We start from the raw sequence: 19,389 nt of genomic DNA, 5'->3' as shown, positions 1-19,389 counted from the left end.
TTGATCCGACTGTTTTCAGAGCTTCCTCCTCTCCTGGAATGTGCCCTGGCCCTTCCACTGTTCTAAAGTATTTGTCTTCCTCCCTTTGGCTCTCACAGTCATGGTTGACATTTCCTTACTTCCTCCCTGACCTCTCTTTCTTTTTTGAAACTCTCATTCGTTGTTTCCAACCACGTCCCACCTCCTCCCCACTTCCATAGCCTCCATTTTTAAAATTAATGATTATTTCCAAATTGACAGATTATATTTTCATTTGAGAAATTTAAAAAAAAAACAGTCAAGTATGAGGAGGGAAATAACAATCATCAATTTATCATACCATGGTCAACCTCCCAACTGTTTTATTCTGGATTGTTATGCTAATATTTTTTCTTTTATATTTCAATCACTGTGATTATTTTCAACATCCCTCTATGCCCCTGATTCCATTTTCCATCAAAGTTCATTCATTGCTATGTATCATTTCTTGGAACCTGCTATTCCTTCTTTTTAAATCTCTACTTTTATTTTATTTAATCTTCTTTATTCTAGTTTCTTTTTACTTAGTGATGTACTGGTGGAGAGCAGGCTGTATTCTGCTCTGAGTTACTCCAGGACATATAGAACAGTAGTTTTCATGCTGTGCCTATCTCTTGAGTTACTCTGTTTTGTAAAGCAGTAGTTTGGCATGAATTACCTCATTGAGAACTAGTGCCAGGGTAGAATGACTCTACCCTTTGTTCAGATGAGGAAATAACCACCAGCTTCCCAGCGTGACCATAAGGCACAAATTGATAAATAATTATTTGTGCCAACTTATTAAATTAAATCAGAAGTACCCAGACACTGGGCATATCAAATCATGTCAGAACACCAAACCCAGAAGCTTAGCAACTTCATCAATGTAACCTCCCCACCTAAGACCTAGAAAAGAAGGAGCACCCAAGACTGGATACAGTGGCACACTGACCCCCTCATCTGGTCACTGGTCAGGAGCTTCGCACAAGAAAATTCAAAGGGAAGAATCTTCGTTCTCTGTCCCAGGGTTTCAACTCAGCCCAGTTCCTCCTGTGCATGAGGACAAGCTGACACTTGGAAGCTTCTGGTCCTTGCCTCAACTCTGCGTGATTTATTCCTTAAATCTCTTATCTGACTGCCTCCAGTAACTCTTTGCATTCATATGTGTTCTTTGCCTTTGCCCTTGGCACAGTATCCTGAAACACTATGGCCAACTCAACCTCCCATTTTTTCAGCCTTTCTATAAGGTATACTTATCATCATGTGAAGTATGAAGTATGACCTGAGTGTTATACATATTAGACTTTAAGACTGGAAAATAAAAGTACTTGTGATTGTCTTGGTCCTGACACTTAGTGAACCATGGGTGTTTTTGGTGACTTAAAGCTGATGAATGTGATGTATCTTGTGAATTTGCTCTTATTCAGTACGTTCTGACATTGTGGAAAGATGCAGACGTGTCTGGTCTGTAATGGCACAACTCACTCATGACACATGACTGTCAACTTGTTCTACCTATGAAGCTTTTCTCTAGTGTCTTTTCTCATTCTTTGACCTGCTTTCTTCTAAGTGGACTAGGTAGAATGAGCCTTTTCTCCCTCCCTATGGTGTATTTGATGAATTGTGTGCCCTTTTTTTTGGCCCATTTACAACTAAAATTCTATTTTACCTGAAGTGGTTGGGTGGCCATCTTCCAATTATATCCAAGTTGTTGAATCTTCCTTTAAACCACTGTCAGGAGAAAGCCTTTTGTGTCCTGTCCATTTTTCTAAAACCCAAGCAAAAGGTAGAAATGGAAGGAAAGATGGAGTGAGGTGATCTTCACACTTTTCATGATATTCAGGCTCTTTCCGTCTTATGAGATTTTGTTTCACATGACGGTTCTCTTCATCTGAGGTGTACAGTCTACACTCACACGCTGAACGATTTTCCCAACATCCTCAGAGATTTTCCTGCATCCTCAGGGAGGTGAGGTCGCATCTCTATCAACCCTATTTAGTCTTCTTCTGTTTCACCAGCTTTTCTCCAGAGTAGTTTGCATTCTGTTCCCCAGTTCATGACTGTAGTAATTTTTTCCATCCTTCTTGCAACCTTGCTCTTCCTCAAACAACATGTGAAATCTGTGCCCCATCCCTTGAATGTTGGCTATCTTTGGGACTTTTTTTGGCTAATGGAAAGTGGCAGAGGAGAATGTTGCAACTTATGAGGTGTCCTTAAGATAACTTGAAGCTTCTGTTTTAGGTTCCCAAAAGTTCCTACCACCACTTAAGGGAGCTCAGGTTAAACTACTGAAGGAAGAGAAAATATGTGGGAAAGAAGTTCAGACTCATGGCCATCACCAATGGCCCGTATGAGAGTAAGACTATCTTATGCCTCTCAGCCACAATACAGCTGCCGGATAACTGACACTGCATGAGTGGTTCCAGGTGGGACCATCCAAAGAACTACCCAGTTGAGAACAGCTGAGGAATCATGATAAATAACAAGTCATCCTTTTAAGCTACTCCATCTTAGTGTGATTTTTACATAAGAATATAGAACTGAGACCTACATTGGTATGGAAAGTAAATGATACTGTAAGCGTGACTTAAATCTTGTGACACTGGCTTTGGGATCAGGCTGTGGTCAAAGAGAAGAAAATGGTAAAGAGATTGTCAACAGCCGTAGAAAGCACTACATGTGTTAGGGGTTCTGTAGTGTTGGAATTGCTCAAAATCTATCTCCCATACTAACTTGGAAGATTGATAACATACCCAATGAAACAGAGGATCTGGCTAAGGAGACTTTCAAGCAGAAGTTGAAAGTTCTGTTAATTGCATATTTCTGCTTCGAGGTGGCCCCACCTTCCCTTTGTCAACAGGCAATAAGGTATTGAAAGACAGATGAGCTAGAGCACTGTTGTGTTTGTGAGTAGAATTGAATACAGATACCTTAGGACTCAACATCCAAAGACAGAGGATGGCATCTGAGACTTAAGGATGGATGTGACTTTGGGGGCTCAGAGAGAACCCTAATAAGATTCTTGGAAAATTCAAAGTTTAGAGGAAATTATATCAAGTTTGACTAACAGTTCAAAAGATACTTCTAAAACCTTAATTTTCTATGAGTGAGGAGTAAGTTGAGAAAGTTTTTCAGCTATAAATATGAGTCATTTTCATTAAAAAACAAAACAACAACAAAAACCATTGTATGTGCCTCTCAGAGGGCAGGGCCAGCAGGTTTAGGATAAAATGAATTAGGAAGCCAACTCCAGGAAGAAGAATTAGATCCTAATCAAGGAACTGTCCCTGTTCTGAAGTAGGAGGAACTGGTAACTAGTGCCCTGCCAGGTTTCAGAATCGCTATGAACTGTTGACTGGGTTGAGGTGTCCAACCTTCCTCCTGTGAGCGGGAGGGTCTAGGGTCATGATCCTGTCCCATGATCACCAAGCTGTGCCAGGCGTGTGGAAGAAGAGAACGTGCAGAGTTAATAGGTCTTTATATCCGCACCTGAAGGACTTTATTTGCATCCAGACTTAACACAGGTCAGGAGATCTCAGACCTTGAATTTGATGATGTGACTGGATAACATTCTGCAGGTTTGGTGACAGGGTGAGTGGTTTTGTTTGCTTTTGGGAAGGACATAAGGCGTTGTGGCTGAGTGCAGACTGTGGAAGACTTTTTGCAAGGATTCCCACCTGCCCCTGGGCAATGTGACCCTCCACTTATCTCACTGAGAGGTGAAGTCTATTTATCCACCACTTGGACTCAACTTTGATTTTTTTTTTTAAATTTTGGAATTTCGTATTCGTTTAATAAATGTTCATGATCAGCATACCTGTCACCCTATGGTTCTTTTCAAGCTTTTGAAAATTGTGATAACACAAGATCTACCCTCTTAAATTTTCATGGACACATGGAGTATTGTTGAGCATAGGTATAATGTTGTGTAGCAGATCTTTAGGACTTGATCTTGGTGCATGACAAACATTGTGGAGGGGATGAGCCTGCCCTCCTGGACTCCCTGCAGTCACGTAAGGAGGTACAGGCTAGGCTGCTGGACAAGGAGACTGCATGGACAGGTTGTTCTGGTACCAAGGCCCCATCTTATTGAGTAAGGCCATCTGAGACCCTGTAGCCCTGATGGAGCTGCCAGCAGCTGCAAGAGTGACCCCAGGAAAGACCACCCAGAGCCACCCAGCTGAGTGCAGAAAACCCACAGGACTGTGAAAACAAAAAATGTAATGTCAAGCCAATAAATTATGGTGCAATTGCTAACTAAGTAAGTTTGGATTTTAGTTCAATGTGTTCAGAAAAGGAAACAAGGTAAGGGCACACTGTCACTTTGCCTGTCTTAATATTTGAGAAAAAATGTGAGCAAAGAAAGGATTCTGAGGGGCTGAGGTGGCAGCCAGTTGTGCCCCTGATTTTCCCATTCAGAATCCTGTATATTTCAGAAACTTTAATTCCCTGTGTCTCCTGCTGTACATGTTTTTGGAATACAATTTGCTACCTTTAACCCACTTTGAACTCTATCCCTTGGATTGTGTGCCTAATTATGGTGTGCCCAAGGACATGTGGCCAAAGGTCATGGTTCTCTAATGTTAGTATCTCAGCAGACCCCCCCCCCCCCCCAGCAGATGGGATCCTGCCCATCACTCCCAGGCTCGGATTTGGTAGATTTTCCTTTCACATACATACTGGGTAATTCTAAGGCTCGTGGCCTATGCTTTGAGAAACAGTTGAAATAGATTCAACTTTTCAGTAAATAGTAGGTCTGGTTTTGCTTCTTTTCATCTTGATGTGTGTCTCTCAAAGATGCAAGGCCGAATTAAAAAAATGGGACAAGACACTTATGTATGTGTTTTACTCCATATTTAAAAGGATGTTTGGATGCACACCCATATCCATAGCAATGCTATTTACAATAACGAAGAGGAAGAAACAACATAAGTGTGCATTGAGGGATGAATGGATAAGCAACATGAGATGGATGCACACAATAGGATATTGTTCAACCTTCAAAAAGGAGACCCCATCACATGCCACCTGGGTGGACCTTGAGGATATTAGGTTAAGTGAGGTAAGTCAGTCACAAAAGGACAAATACTGTATGATTTCACTTATATAAGATATCTAGAAGAGTCAAATTCATAGAAACAGAAAGCAAGAATGGTGGTTACCAGGAGTTGGGAGAAGAGGAAGCAGGAGTTGTTCAATGGGTGAAGAGTTTTAGTTTTATAAGAAAAGTTTTAGAGGTCTGTTGCACTATGGAAAAACACTGTTGCTGTACTGCTTCCTTAAAAGTGGTTAGATGGTAAATTTTATGTCTTTTTTTTTTTTTTTTAACCGATATTTAAAACATTATGGTAGGGTTTGGGGGGAGGAAGAGGATATATTGACAAGATAGATGGAAGTTCTGATTGTAGATGGGGAATTTGCAAGTTCATTAAAAATATGAAATGACACATACAAGAGCAATAAAAACGATGATCACTTTAGAAACATGGTTAGCTCTACGAATGTAGGCCTTGGATAAAATTGAATATACAAGTGCTGCAGATGGTTGTGACTTTCTTCTCTAAACTAAGGAGTTTTCTCCCCCTGCTGGCCAGACTTGGGATTGTTCAGTTTGAGCAAATTAACCAAAGAGCTGGAGAGTGTTCTCAGAAAGATGTTCCTATTACTACAATGAAGGTGTTTTTTGTTCACCAAAATATTTCCTGCAGAGGTAACAAACTCCTTTAGACATTATCTGAGATTATTCACTTACGTGTTCTTCTATTCATTAAAACCAATGTACTCATTCCCCGACCCTTATTTAACCCATAGTAAGAGATAACTAAACACTGTGGTTTCAAAGATGACCTTGATGTGGACCTGGGTTTGGTATCAAGTTGAAGGACACAGATATATAAATCATTAAGTCAAATGCTGTGGAGTTGAGTGATAAAGATCCTCTGTGTTCTCCAGTGGGAGAACGGGATTGAGGGGGAGTGAGGGAGGAAGTAAAGGGGTCTGGCAGGAGTCAATGGGTTCCTGCGGTTCCTTCCTTAGAATTCACTAAGAAGTCATTTCATCACACAAAGGCACACAATTGATTGTCAAAGATCATTCTCTCTTTTCTCTGGTAGGATTTTTTGAATCAGGCTTTTCTTTTGAAATGATTACAGATTCAGCAGAGAGAGTGCAGAGGGGGTCTGTCTTCCCTTCACACAGTTTTCCTGGAGATGATAGATAATGTCTTAAGCCAGGGAGTCGACAATGGGATAAAATGTGCACACAGTTCTCTGTCTTACTATTATAGGTTTAGATTTGGTAAACACCACTACAATCAAGATAGAGAATTATCCCCTCACATAAAGGTCTCCTGGTTCTGCCCCCTTCAATCACACTCTTCCCTCCCCCATCCCTAAGCCCCTAAAACTGTCAATCTGTGAAAAGATGCCATTGGTATGGGTGGAGGGGCGGGAGGCTGGGGCAGGAGGATTGAAAGCTCAAAGGCTTAGCAATTTAGTGAGGAGGTCCTAAACAACTTAGTGAGGCCCTCCAAAAAAAAAAAAAAAAAAAAAAAAAATAGGTGGGGGACAGGGAGACTGGGGATGTGGTTCAGTGGTTAAGTGCCCCTGGGTTCAATTCCCAGCACCTGCCCTCAAATACCATTGGTCCCAGAGATGACATCTAACAGAGATTATATGTGTAAGTCATGTTAATGAAATTCAGAAAACACACTAAGGTAGCTTGTGGGAAGGATGTTATATAAATGGGATCATTTGTATGTGACCCTTTGAGATCACCCCCCACAGACACCCACTCAAGGTACTTTCCTCATGATCAATCTGAGTCATTTTATCAATCAAGTTTGTTGTTATTTTATTGCTGATCAGTATTTTTGGTGCGGATGTACACAGTTTACTTAATCATTCACTTCTTGTAGGACATTTTGGGTTATTTCGTTTTTCTTTATTACATTTTAGACTACTGTGAACAATTGTGTGCCAGTTTGGGTGTGGATGTAAAGTTTTCCTTTCTGTGGGTTTAATGGCCAGGAAGGCAATTGCTAGGTTGTACGATAAGTGTATTTTTAGTTTTTCATTTTTGAGAAACTACCAGACCATTTTCCAGAATGACTGTAACATTTTACAGTGTCATTATTCTGTTATTATTTTTCATTTTTACTTTTTTGATAGGTGTGCAGAGATACATTGGTCTTAATTTGCCTTCATTTGCTAATCATGTTTTCATGTGCTTATCTGCCCTGTGTATGTCCTCTTCAGTGGAAAAAAAAAATCTCTTCATGTCTTTTAACTGTTTTCTAAGAGAATGGCTTAATTTATTTTACTGTTGCTTTGAGTTTTTATGTATAAATCCTAGATATGAGTCCTTTATCATGTATATAGCTTGCAAACAAACTCCCCTACATTGTGGTCTATCTTTTTCTACCCTCGTAATAGGTACTATAGCAGAAGAAATATTTGTTATTTCAATGAAGGCTAACCTGAGGTTTTTTTTTTTTTTTTTTTTTTTTTTTTTTTTTTTTTTTTTTAATGAATCATGATGTTGTAATCAGGTCTAAGAATTCTTCACTTATGATGTTTTTAAAAATTTTTATCATTTTACACTTTACTTTGAATCTGTGATCTGAAAATGTGGGTTAATGTTTGCACAATGCTTGTGGCTTAGGTCAAAGTTCACATTTTCTGTCTGTGAGTATCCAATAGCTCCAGCACTGCACACTAGAAAGGCTTCCCCTCCTCCAGTGCCTGCTTTGGACCTTTGTCAAAATCAGTTGAGTGTACGTTTGTGGATTTTTCTGGGTTCTCCACTCTGTGTGACTAAGCTATATTTCTATCCCTCCAGTACTATAGTCTGTTTACCTACCCGTATGGTAAATCTCCAAAACAGGTAGTGTGAATCCTTCCACTTTATTCTTTTCATATTTATCTTAACTATTTTAGTTTTTCTTTTACCTTTTCTTATAAATTTTAAAATAATCATGTCTTGCTTGGATTTTTGCTGGGGATTGAACCCAGGGCCTTGTACATGTAAGGCAAGCACTCTACCAACTGAGCTATCTCCCCAGCCCCTGTCTTTTTATTTAGATCTTTAATGTCTCTCATTAGCCTTTTTCAGTTTTCAGCATATTTTCTTAGATTTTTTAATCTAAAGTTATTTTTGGCAATTATAAATGATATTGTATTTTTATTTTGGTTTTCAAATAGTCATTGTTAGTATGTTGAAACATAAGTAGTTTTTATATACTGATCTTATAGCCTGTTATTAGCTTTAGTTTTGTGTTTTATTTCTTTGTTTTTGCTTTTTGGGATTCCTTGGGATTTTTGAACATAGAAAATCATGTCACCTGCAAATAAAAATAGTCTTATGTCTTCTTTTCCAATCACTGTGACTTTTTTTTTTTTTTCCTTGCTCTATTGCACTGGCTTGAACTTACAGTCCTGTGTTGAAAGCAGTAGAGAGTGGACATCTTTGCTTTGCTCCTGATCCTAGGAGGGGCACAATGTCTTTCATCCTGAAAAGGTAGTGTTTTCTATGTTTGTTTGTTTGTTTGTTTTTGCTGTTAGTATTCTCTGTTGGTAGAAGGAAATGTCCATTTTAATTTACCCATCACTCTGAGGTGTAAGAAATTCTTTTAATTCTCTCTTAATAATGAGCTTCCTTTTTTGTGTGTAAAAATGGTAGTTGCCTTTTAAAAACACTTAGAAAAAATAATATTACAAGAAGTAGTAATACAAAGAAAAAAATACAGGGAAATACTTGTACTCTTGGTAAAATTTTATAATAACCATATGAGCATAGTCATAAATAACTTCAAATTTTATCCTATGATTGTATGCAAAGCAGTGATCACATTAATAATTTTAATAGACTCTAAAATGTCTTTTGTGCCTTCTCACTATAAAGTCCTCATCCTTGTGAATTAAAGAGAGAAGTAAATATCAGCAATTATACTTGGCCCTTGCAATTATTTTATGTAGAATTGATAAACTATAATCACGTTGCCAGGAAATTTAGCTTTCATCTTATCGACAGGATAAAATGGATACCGTAAAACATTTTTCAGTATTATTAGATCTCAGTGAAATATCAGCCTCAAACATGTTTAGCTTAGGAAACATTAGGGGCATTTGATTGGAGTGATCATGATCTAGGCATGGATGCTGTGGGAATTCCCTGGGCCTACCCCCTGGAGCATCCACGGAGCATGCGCAACACTGACAGCCGCTTCCCATGGGCAGAGGCTCCTTTCTTTGATCTCCAGGTTCACTGAAAGCAGCAATAGCTGCTGGAGTTCCTTCCCCGTGCCTCCTCTCCTCCCTCCCTCTGGAGTCTCTTCCTCTACTCTATTGGTCTCCTTTCTATATTTGTAAAATTCCTCTTTTATCCTTTCTCCTGTCTCTTTAGCTTCCACATATGGGACAAAATGTTGTCTATATACACAATTATAATGCACTCGTTAAAATGATAAAAATAAGAGAAGGGAGATCAGGAGAGTTGAGCAATCAGATGGGAGAGGAAGGAGGGGAAAGGAAAAAGTTCTAGGGAACTTGATCAAATTATTTTAAGCACCTATATGAATATAGCATAATGAATCCCAGCATTATGTTAATTGCAATGTATCAATAAAAAGTTACAAAAAATGTAACAATAAAAACAATTAAAAAGTTCACTGAAGTCTGGGCCAATGGGTGGGTCCTTCACCAGGCAAATGAAAGCTCTCGGAATGACTGGCAGTAGCAGCAGGATGTTTCTCTGAACTGTCTAGACTGTTTTATTTTCAACAGGCCTCTGTTGTAACAACTACAGGGACACCAGAGGACTGAGAACAGGAAGTTAACAGCTGCTTAGGGTTATTGGTTCTTGAGATAGATTTCACCCTTGAGTGCTACCTCTCTTCTCCCAGCAGGTGGCAGTAAGCCATTATGCGATGTACTGGGACACACATGCATGGAAGGGACCCTGGAGCTGGTTTACTTCGGGCTACTTGGAAAGTGAGCTCCAAGAACATACTGGAGAGTCTGTGAATTGGAAGTCAGCTTTTAGTTCAGAGAGCCTATGAACCACTGTTTTATTTGGTGCCTCTCAACTGGCGAAGTGCTACCTACTGTTGGAGAATAAACAAATTTACAGCTGGTTTTCTTTTGTTCAATAGGGGCTTGAGGCCTACAGCTTAATTTCTCCATGCCAGCCTCTCCCCCAACGGTTGCCTTTTGGGATTTTGAATACAGATCCTGCTTTGGCTCAGCTTTTTATTGGGACAACAGACATGTGACTCTTACTGGTCACCTCCACTCAGATGTCTGGCAGTCACCTCAAATTCAACACATTCAAACCAAGTGGTGGTGTGCTGGAGCATGCCTCTACCAGCTCCTAAGAGCCTGTTGATAAATTGTCAAAGATGCTTCGAGCTGGTTGACCTACAGGTGCTAGTTTTAAATGGGCCGTGTCAGAAGCATTTACAATAAAAATCCAACGCTGCCAACCAAGAGCTTCCCCCACTTCTAGCTGGTTAGGAAATATTTACCAATATATTCCTCTGATCCAAGCACACGGGCTTCCTCCCTTAACAATACCCTCTTTCCTGCCCACACGTTCCATCCACACCCCAAACTCTCATTGTCTCATTGCAAAGTCTAGTCCTAATTTGCCTCCCCCTGCAGTGATCCTAAAATGTGCCTACACCCTACCCTATTACTTTTCCCTCCCTGCCCTCTTGATTCCCAAAACCCTTTGTTTATGTCACAAAGTAAAATGTTCATTTCATAATGTGTGTTTCACTAGACTGGACACTCAACACTCACTATTTGGTCCAAGAGGGAATTTCAAACCCTGTGTCTGAGACATCATGGTAACCTTACTTGCTGTGGTAGATCTTGGCACATAGTAGGTGCTCAATAAATGACTACAGTTTGGGTTCTTACATTAGAGTAACTTTCTAATTCCTTTATGTTCCACCATCCGATCCCAGTCAACTTATTAATATTAATTTTTATTTATCCTTTCCATTCATCTGGTTATATTTGATGCACTTTATTCCAACCGTGACCGTTGGTGTGCCCCACATTCACCCCACATCTCCATCTTTGTGTGCACTATTCCTTCCCCATGGAATACTTTCCCCATTTCCTTCCAGGTCTTGCTCAAAGTACCATTTTCTCTGTGGAGCTATTTTCTCCTTATCCTTTCAATTCTGCCAGTCTAAGTAATCTGATCTCTCAACAGTGTGAGTCTTTAAATTTGTCCACTAACTTCTAAGTTTCCATTAAAAGGGGAAACTGAACTAATCCACTGTGGCTGAGGAGACCGCAAGGAGGAATGCCAGAGTTCATGAAGAATATCCTGAGACCCCGTGCCAAAGTCACTCCCTTGTCCAGACCAAACAGAGCAGTGTGAGTGATGAACGGAGATTTCGGATGTGGGGTATGATGAAGCGGGAGGGCCAGGCTGGCAGACTGGAGTCTGTCTATTTAAAGTGGCTGCCCCTTTGGCCTAGTCCCTGGGGGTGAGAGGGCTGTTTGTGCCCTGGTCCGTATCAAAGGTGCCCTTCACACCCTACCGTCCAGGTCTGTTAGCTGTCTTTGTAAAACAGTGTTTGGAGAGATATCTCCTGGGAGAGAATTTTGGTTTGAAACTGGAAGAACGAAAACTTGAAACTTAATTGGGAAGCAAGAGATATATCAAGGGGGAAAAGGTAACAATTTTGAAGTGGAAAATATCTTGTGAAGAGTAAAAATAGTGTCTTTTAGGTGGCATATGAGGTGGTTCGGCTGCTAACCCTCTCATTAGCTGACTTCCTGTGCTCCATTGGGAAGGTCCTCTGAGGACCGATGGCCACCTCTGATGCCTCTAACCAGCAGGTGTCACCTCTCAGGCCACTGGTTCCAGGAAGACAGGTTGCTCAGCAAACAGTCAGCAAAGTTGCCTTTCAGGAAAGCTGACCTACCAGTCACTTATCAAGAGTGTGTTGAGCACTTTCCATAAATCCAAACAGTAACAGGTGCTGGGGAGGGTGTGGGCGTGGCTATAAGGAGAAGCACATGACCTCATTTTGTTGTTGTTTTCGTACTTTGGTCAAGTACAAAATCATGTGATTTTCATTTGAGGAGATAGACCAGAGAGATAAAATACAAATGAACAAACACTTGCAGTAGGAAGGGAATACTATGGAGTCAAAGGCTTTTCCACTGAGTCATTGAACCTGGGTACTCTCAGGACATAGCTCAGAGAGCCACTGTGGGTCATTTCCCATTAGTGCCAAGCACAGACCTTGTTCTCACCCCGGTCCCATCTCTAATTGATATTCTGTTTCATCTTTCTATTAGCTTTTGACAGGGGGTCTAATATTTCTGGATTTTTTTGTATGTGTCTCCTATAGTCTTTTGTGAAAGATTTTTTTTAAAAAAAGTTTTTATTAAAGATTATTTTTAAATATGTTTTGTAATTTTGATTGTGAACTTACGTTAGGCCCTATCTGTGCAAATGCCCCACTGCCCTGCCTTTCAAAGTTTCCATTGCTTTAGTCAGGCACAGTGGAGATATTAGCATCTCCCTACTAACTTCTATAAGTCTTCTGGGGTTCCCAGACTACCTAGGTGGTGCTGCTTCAAACCTCGAACTGCTTTGTGGGAAGGCACGGCTATAAATTCCAGAGGAGATTTTCTTTTTTCCTATCTAGGCAGATGAGACTATTTTTCTTTGTATTTGTGGGTAGATTTTTCCTAGTCCACTCCTTCAACAAAGGTTTGGTTTGGTGAGTGTTCTAACTTTACAGGGAGGGAGGTGGCATTTAAAATTGCATTTCTACCAGCTAGGTTTGGTGTTTCATCTGCCCTGGTCATGGGGATGCTAAGATCCCAGACTACTGATTATGGGAAATGGAAACCTTCTCCCCTCCCAGGGCAGCCTCAGTGGTATTTGCCATTCATGGCTGTAGTTTTTCTGTTTTGTTTTTGCGGTACTGGGTTTTGAACCCAAGGCTTTGTGCATGAAAGGCATGCACTCTACCAACTGAGCTATATCCCAGCCCTCATGACTGTAGTTTTTAAGTTCTTGTTATCTGAAAGTCTACAGAATTTCCCTTTTTTTTTTTGGCGATTTCAACAACATGCTTTAAAGAATATTTAATAAATATATGAAAAAGTGTTCAATATTTCTAGTAATTTCTAGCATCTAGAACTGCAAATTAAAACAACTCTAAGATTTCATCTTACTCCAATTGGAATGACTATTATCAAGAACACAAACAATAATAGATATTGGCATGGATGTAGGGAAAAAGGCACACTTTTACATTGCTGGTGGAGTTGCAAATTGGTGCAGTCAATTGGTGCACTGGAAAGCAGTGTGGAAAAATCCTCAGAGAACTTGGAATAGACCCAGTTATCCCACTCCTTGGTTTATACCCAAAGGACTTAAAATTAGCATACTACAGTAACGCAGCCATATCAAGGTTTATAGCAGCTCAGTTCACAATAACTAGATTGTGGAACCAACTTAGATGCCCTTCAACAGATGAATGGATAAGGAAACTGTGGTATATATACACAATGGAATATTATTCAGCCATAAAGAAGAATAATATTATGGTATTTGCAGATAAATGGATGGAATTGAAGAATATCATGCTAAGTGAAATAAGCCAATCCCAATGCAACAAAGGCCGAATGTTTTCCCTGTTAAGTGGATGATGATATATAATGGGGGTAGGCAGTGGGGGGTGAAAGAAGAATGGAGGAACTTTAGATTACTTAGAGGGAAATAAGAGGAAGGCTGGGTATGAAAAATGGTGGAGTGAGACAGACACCATTACCCTACATACATGTATGATTACATGAATGGTATGAATCTACATCTTGTACAACCATAGAAATGAAACCCCATTTATGTACAATGAATCAAAATGCAGTGTGTAAAAAATTTTTAAAAAAAAGAATGTTGACCATATTTTAACGAAGATTTCTGGTCTCCACCCCCAGAATTTGCAACTTGAGGCAAAACCCAACGTTTACCTTTTTTTTAAAACTTTTTTTTTTTAGTGGTAGATGAACACAATGTCTTTATTTTATTTAATTTTTTAAAAAATATTTTTCTTAGTTGTTTATGGACACAATGCCTTTATTTATTTTTATGTGGTGCTGAGGATAGAACCCAACACTCCATGCATGCAAGGCAAGCGCTCTACTACTGAGCCACAACCCCAACCCCCCAAGATGAGTGTATTTCTAGGTTTTGGAAGAATGTTAGTTTGTCTACAGCCCCCAGACAGAAATCTATACAGCAAATCTTAATGTTGAAAACAATTCAAGCATTCCTTAGCATCTACAGACACCTCTGCAGAGCAGGACCCCATGACAGCTGCTTCTTCTCTGGATCTTTGGACCTTTCATAGATCTAGAGACAGAAGTTTGAATCCTGCCTGACTCCCCATGGCAGAAATAAATTATATATTAGAGATATGCCCCATATCACCAATATTCAGTGATAAAATATGGCTATTTTCTTTACTTTTCTGTGTAATCTCTTTAGATCAATCTGCCTTTATTAATAGAGTCCAGCTTCTGTCTTTTGAGGCCCCACTTTCTCCTGGGGATTGTTCTTTATGCAGGGAGGCAGTTCTCCTCCAATCCCCTCTGTTGTCTCTCAGTGCGGCTATACCAGCTACTGCCACATGGGGGCGCTGCTAAACACGGTCCTTCTGGTCCAGGTTGTTTGCTGCTTCAAATTTATCCTCGCTGGTAACATCATTTGGACAGCCAAGTCACAGCTCTGCAGGGCACTCCAGATTTGCTGCAATCCTATTCTAAAAGCTATGATACAGTGGCTGGTCCTGAGGGCCTGTTAGCCTCAGTCACTGCTGTTTCAAAGTGGTTCTTTCTCACTCGCCTGTCCTGCATTACAAAAGTGTTTAGACAGTGTGTATTTCTTTCAAGGATATGGGCTTCCCACACCCTTTTTGTTTCTCATCTAAAACTAATAAAAATGCTAACTTTCATGGATAAAATGCTTTGTGCATTTCACAATAACAGATACTCAAAATTCACTGTATGCAGGTTAGGTGTGGTAGCACAGGCCTGTAATCCTTGTAACTGGAGACGGTTGAGGTGGGAGGATGGTAAATTCAAGGTCAGCCTCAGCAATTTAGCAAGACTCTCAGCAACTTATATAAGATTCTGTCTCAAAATAAAAATACATAAAGGGACTGGGAATGTAGCTCAGTGGTGACAGGCCCCTGGGTAACGCCCACTACCAAAACCAAAAAATAAAACACAACAGAAGATCCACCACTCCATTTCCCTTGCCAATGGTCTGAGACTCTGAACTAACTGATCCTGATCTGAATTCTACCAGGTGCTAATGCACAGTAGTTCTCAACTGTGGTCTGTGGACCAGGAGTTTCAGCAACACCAGGAGACTTGTAAGAAAAGCACATTTCAGTTTCCACCTCAAAGTCATGTTGTCAAACTTTGGAGGTGGGTCAGCAATCTCTTAAGCCCTGCTTAAGATTTCGATGATCACTCAAGTTTGAGAAGCCATTCCATCCAACATATATACCATTATGGATACAGTGCCTATAGATATAAGATTTTTGAAGGCTTGCAAAAATTTGAAAAACGAAGTTTTGTCTCTTAGTCAAAATGTGGAAATACTAAACTGTTAATCAAAATTAATAAATATTTCATTATTCACAGTACAAAACAATATGCCAATTATTCAGTTAATCCGAATTCTTATAATTATCTATGCAATGCCTCTAAAATTTCCAAAATAAGTGTATATTTGGGTCTGGTTTTGTTACTTAATTCTTGAATATAGAGACTCAACTTCTTTTAACAGCATCTGTGCAGATGAAGTTAATGTGGGAATGACAAGGGTCAATTTCCAGGACTGGTCTTCAGATGACCACAAGATGTCGGTGTAATATAAAAGAAAGAGCAAATGACTATATTATAGTAGACTTCCATTAAAACGCCTTTAATGTAACTCCTCGTCATGTACAACCACGAGAATGGGAAGTTATGTTCCATGTATGTATGATATGTCAAAATACACTCTACTGTCATGTATATCTAAAAAGAACAAAATTTTTTTAAAAAAGCTACCTAGGGCCTCACTAAATTGCTGAGGATGGCTTGAACTTGTGATCATCTTACCTCAGCACCACCAAACTACTAGGATTACAGGCCTGCACCACCACACCTGCTCACTACAGCAGTTGTAAGAGTGTAAAATTAGAAACTAATTGTTTAGTAATAGCAAACTTTTTAAATAAGTTGTAAAAAAAAAGCTGAAAAAATACCTTTAAAATTAAATCACTATGGATAAATGAAATGAGAAATATACCTCCTAAAAATATATAATCCTATTAGTTTGTTGTAGCAGGATGTCACGTTTTATTTCTATGTTCTTCCCATCTCTTCTCTTCTACCTGTGTATTCTCTAATCAGGTTAGATGTTTCAGTAAGGTGGAAAAGAACATTAAAAAGCTTTACCGAGTGCTTATTATATACCAGTTACTATGTACCTAGCACAAAAATACTTAAAAGAAGGCATTGAATGAAATACTAATTTTTTTATTCACATCGACACAAAAGGCCTTTGTTATTGTTTTCTTTTACAGATGGGCAAACTGAGACTTAGGAAGGCTAAATTACATTCTAAGGTCACACAGCTACTAAATGTGAATCTAAGATTCACGTGCAGGTCTTAGTGTACCAGAAACCCTATACCATGCTGCCTCTTTGAGAAGGAGCTTTACTAGTGGATATTGTCTTAGGACAGTTTTTACTGTGCAAGGAGTATTGGTGCCATTAACTATTCCTTGGGTATCTGGAAATTTGTGAAATAATTTAGCCTCTCTGCCAGTCTATGTAGGCCTATGGACAATAAAACTATTCCTTAAGAATGAGAAGTCCAAATTTGCTATATTTGAAATGAACTTCAAAAGTGAACGTTTAAGGGAAAAATTTTATGTAAGACAGCCTATTTTGAGACTTTATTACTCCCGCTTCTCTTATAAGACTTCTAAGTGCAGCAAATCCCATCAATCTGTTTTGTGTTGGTTGCTTAGAGGCCGTCTGTGGCTACTGCTTGATTTGTCAACTATACAGTCACCTCCTAAAAATAGTATTTATTGCCTGATCATAAGTCTGTATGAGAGTCTAGCCCACAGATACTATTGACAGATGATTGTCTGTTACTGTTACTGCAACTAGGGCGAATGTAATATGAAAGGTTTAGCTCATAAACACTCTTTTCATCCAGGTCCCTACTCAGATTCTTGGAAACATATCTCATTGAATGGTCCAGGGTACCCCACCTGCTAGTTCTCTGCACTTGGTATTTTAGGAAGAAGTCTAAGAAATGGAGATCCAACACATATAATTTGCTCAGCAGTAAGTTCATTCCGGCAAATAAGAATCTCTCATTGATTTTAGTCCGTATGAGGTTGTAGATGAATATCTACAGATGTGGCAAGATTCTCCTGATATATTGAGAAGTGAAAAAATGGTTACCAAATAGTTTGTTCAGTATCTGACCATTAAAATTATAAATTATATTTTGCTTGTAAATATAATTTAGAAATATAATTAGTGAATTGTATTTATTAAACAATCTAGAGAGATGTGTATGCCTATAAGTAATAAAGTAGTCCTGTCCAATAGAAATATATATCACATATGCAATTAAAATTTTTCTATGAGTCTCATTAAAAGAGTAAAGAAAAACCTTTAAAATTAGTTTCAATGATATATTAATATATTCTTATGTACATGAAAGTATACATTTATATATTCTTAGGTATATGAATATTTATATTTACATCTATATTTAAATATAGTCTATTAACATATTATAAAAACAAATTAATATTAATGATAAATAATAAAATATATTAATAATATTTTACTTAAACAATATAATATTTTTATTTCAATATATAATAAGCATAAAATTATTGATATATTTTATATTCTTTTCATTTTAATCTTTGAAATTAGGCATGTATTTTACACTTACAGCACATCTCAATTTGTAAACAAAATTTTCATGCACACTTAATATGTGTTTAAATCACATAAAACTTATGACAGGAAAGAGATCAAATGTCTTTCTAGTCTTGTGTTGTGGTTGAAATGTTAGGTGTCCCCCAAAAGTTCACGTGTGAGACCATGCAAGAAGGTTCAGAGGAGAAATGATTGGGTTGTAAGAGTCTTAACCCAATCAGCGATTTAATCCCCTGATAAGGATTAACTGAATGATAACTTAAGTGGTAGGGTGTGGCAGGAGGAGGTGGGAATTGGGGCGTGGCTTTGGGGTATATATTTGTATCTGGCAAGCTGAGACCACTCTGCTTTCTGATGGTCGCATGAGCTGCTTCCCTCTGCCACACTCTCCTGCCATGATGTTCAGCCTCACTCAAGCCCTGAGAAATGGAGCCGGCCTTCTATGGACTAAGACCTCTGAAACCTGTGAGCCGCAAATAAACTCTTCTTCCTCTACAGTTGTGCTGGTCGGGTCATTTAGTCACAGCATCAAAAAAGCTGACTAAAATATTCCATGTGAAACTTTTTCAGTAACTGATTACTTTTTAAAGCTAAATGGATTAAAATTGAATATAGTTTAAAAAATCAGTTCCTTGGTTATACTAGACACATTTCAGGTGCTTAGTAGCAACATGTCACTAGAGGTTATGGCTCTGAACAGTTCAGTAGAAAAGTATTTCCATGAAATCCCAAATCGTGTGACCCACAATGACTTTTCCAGCTTTTGCTTGCTTGATCCATTCCCAACACCGTTGTCTGTCATCAGGCTCAGTTCCCTGTGTCTGGTTTCCCATGTATAGTGACACAGGTGGCATAGTCCCTGTGTGGACACCACTCACTGTGTGCTATGACCTCCAGATACTAGTGTCAAGTCAGATGACCTCCCCTCCTAATGCTGGGCCTGGTATGTCCAACATCTAGCACCCTCAGTGCCAGGCTTCTTCTTCCATGAGCCTCAGCCATGATGGACTCTGTGTGATCACTGAACCTCCCTCCAGATCTGTTTAGGAAAGTGTAGGCAGCCATGTGTCCCCTGGTGAAACTTCTCTCCAAAAGAGCGCTTTACCAAGAACAAAAAGCTGCCATTAAGCTCTGTGATCAGAGACTACTTTAGAAAGTGTCCAGTCAGTTTTCATGGTGAAGAGTTGAGGTTAAGCCTGAGGGTCAGACTTGAGATTTTGGTCCTTGTCCATCAGGTCATCATTACTAAGAGTGAAAATATATTTTTATTAAAAAGTGAAATAGGAACTAGATTCTGGATGTTCTCTTTCTGGGATTGGGTGAAGACATACCTGAGACAGTTTTACTGATGTGATATAACGGTGGCCTCTGCTTCAAAATCAAATGGAAA

At 39.1% G+C, this 19,389-nt stretch overlaps 1 long non-coding RNA gene across 3 annotated transcripts in view; it reads left to right on the top strand.

Moving 5' to 3' along the window:
* The first annotated feature begins 7,781 nt into the window (after window positions 1-7,781).
* The window catches only part of LOC124988820 (uncharacterized), a 234,807-nt gene continuing 223,199 nt past the window's right edge, over window positions 7,782-19,389 (top strand). For all 3 annotated transcript variants that reach the window (XR_007109500.1, XR_007109501.1, XR_007109499.1), the window contains exons 1-2: window positions 7,782-7,881; window positions 8,431-8,514. This is a non-coding gene — a long non-coding RNA (uncharacterized LOC124988820). The remainder of the gene's footprint in view (window positions 7,882-8,430; window positions 8,515-19,389) is intronic.

Source organism: Sciurus carolinensis, chromosome 7 (genome assembly GCF_902686445.1).
Source record: "Sciurus carolinensis chromosome 7, mSciCar1.2, whole genome shotgun sequence".
NCBI lineage: Eukaryota > Metazoa > Chordata > Mammalia > Rodentia > Sciuridae > Sciurus > Sciurus carolinensis.
The sequence above is the reverse complement of the archived record's forward strand: the minus strand, read 5'-3'. Positions and strand labels throughout refer to the sequence as shown.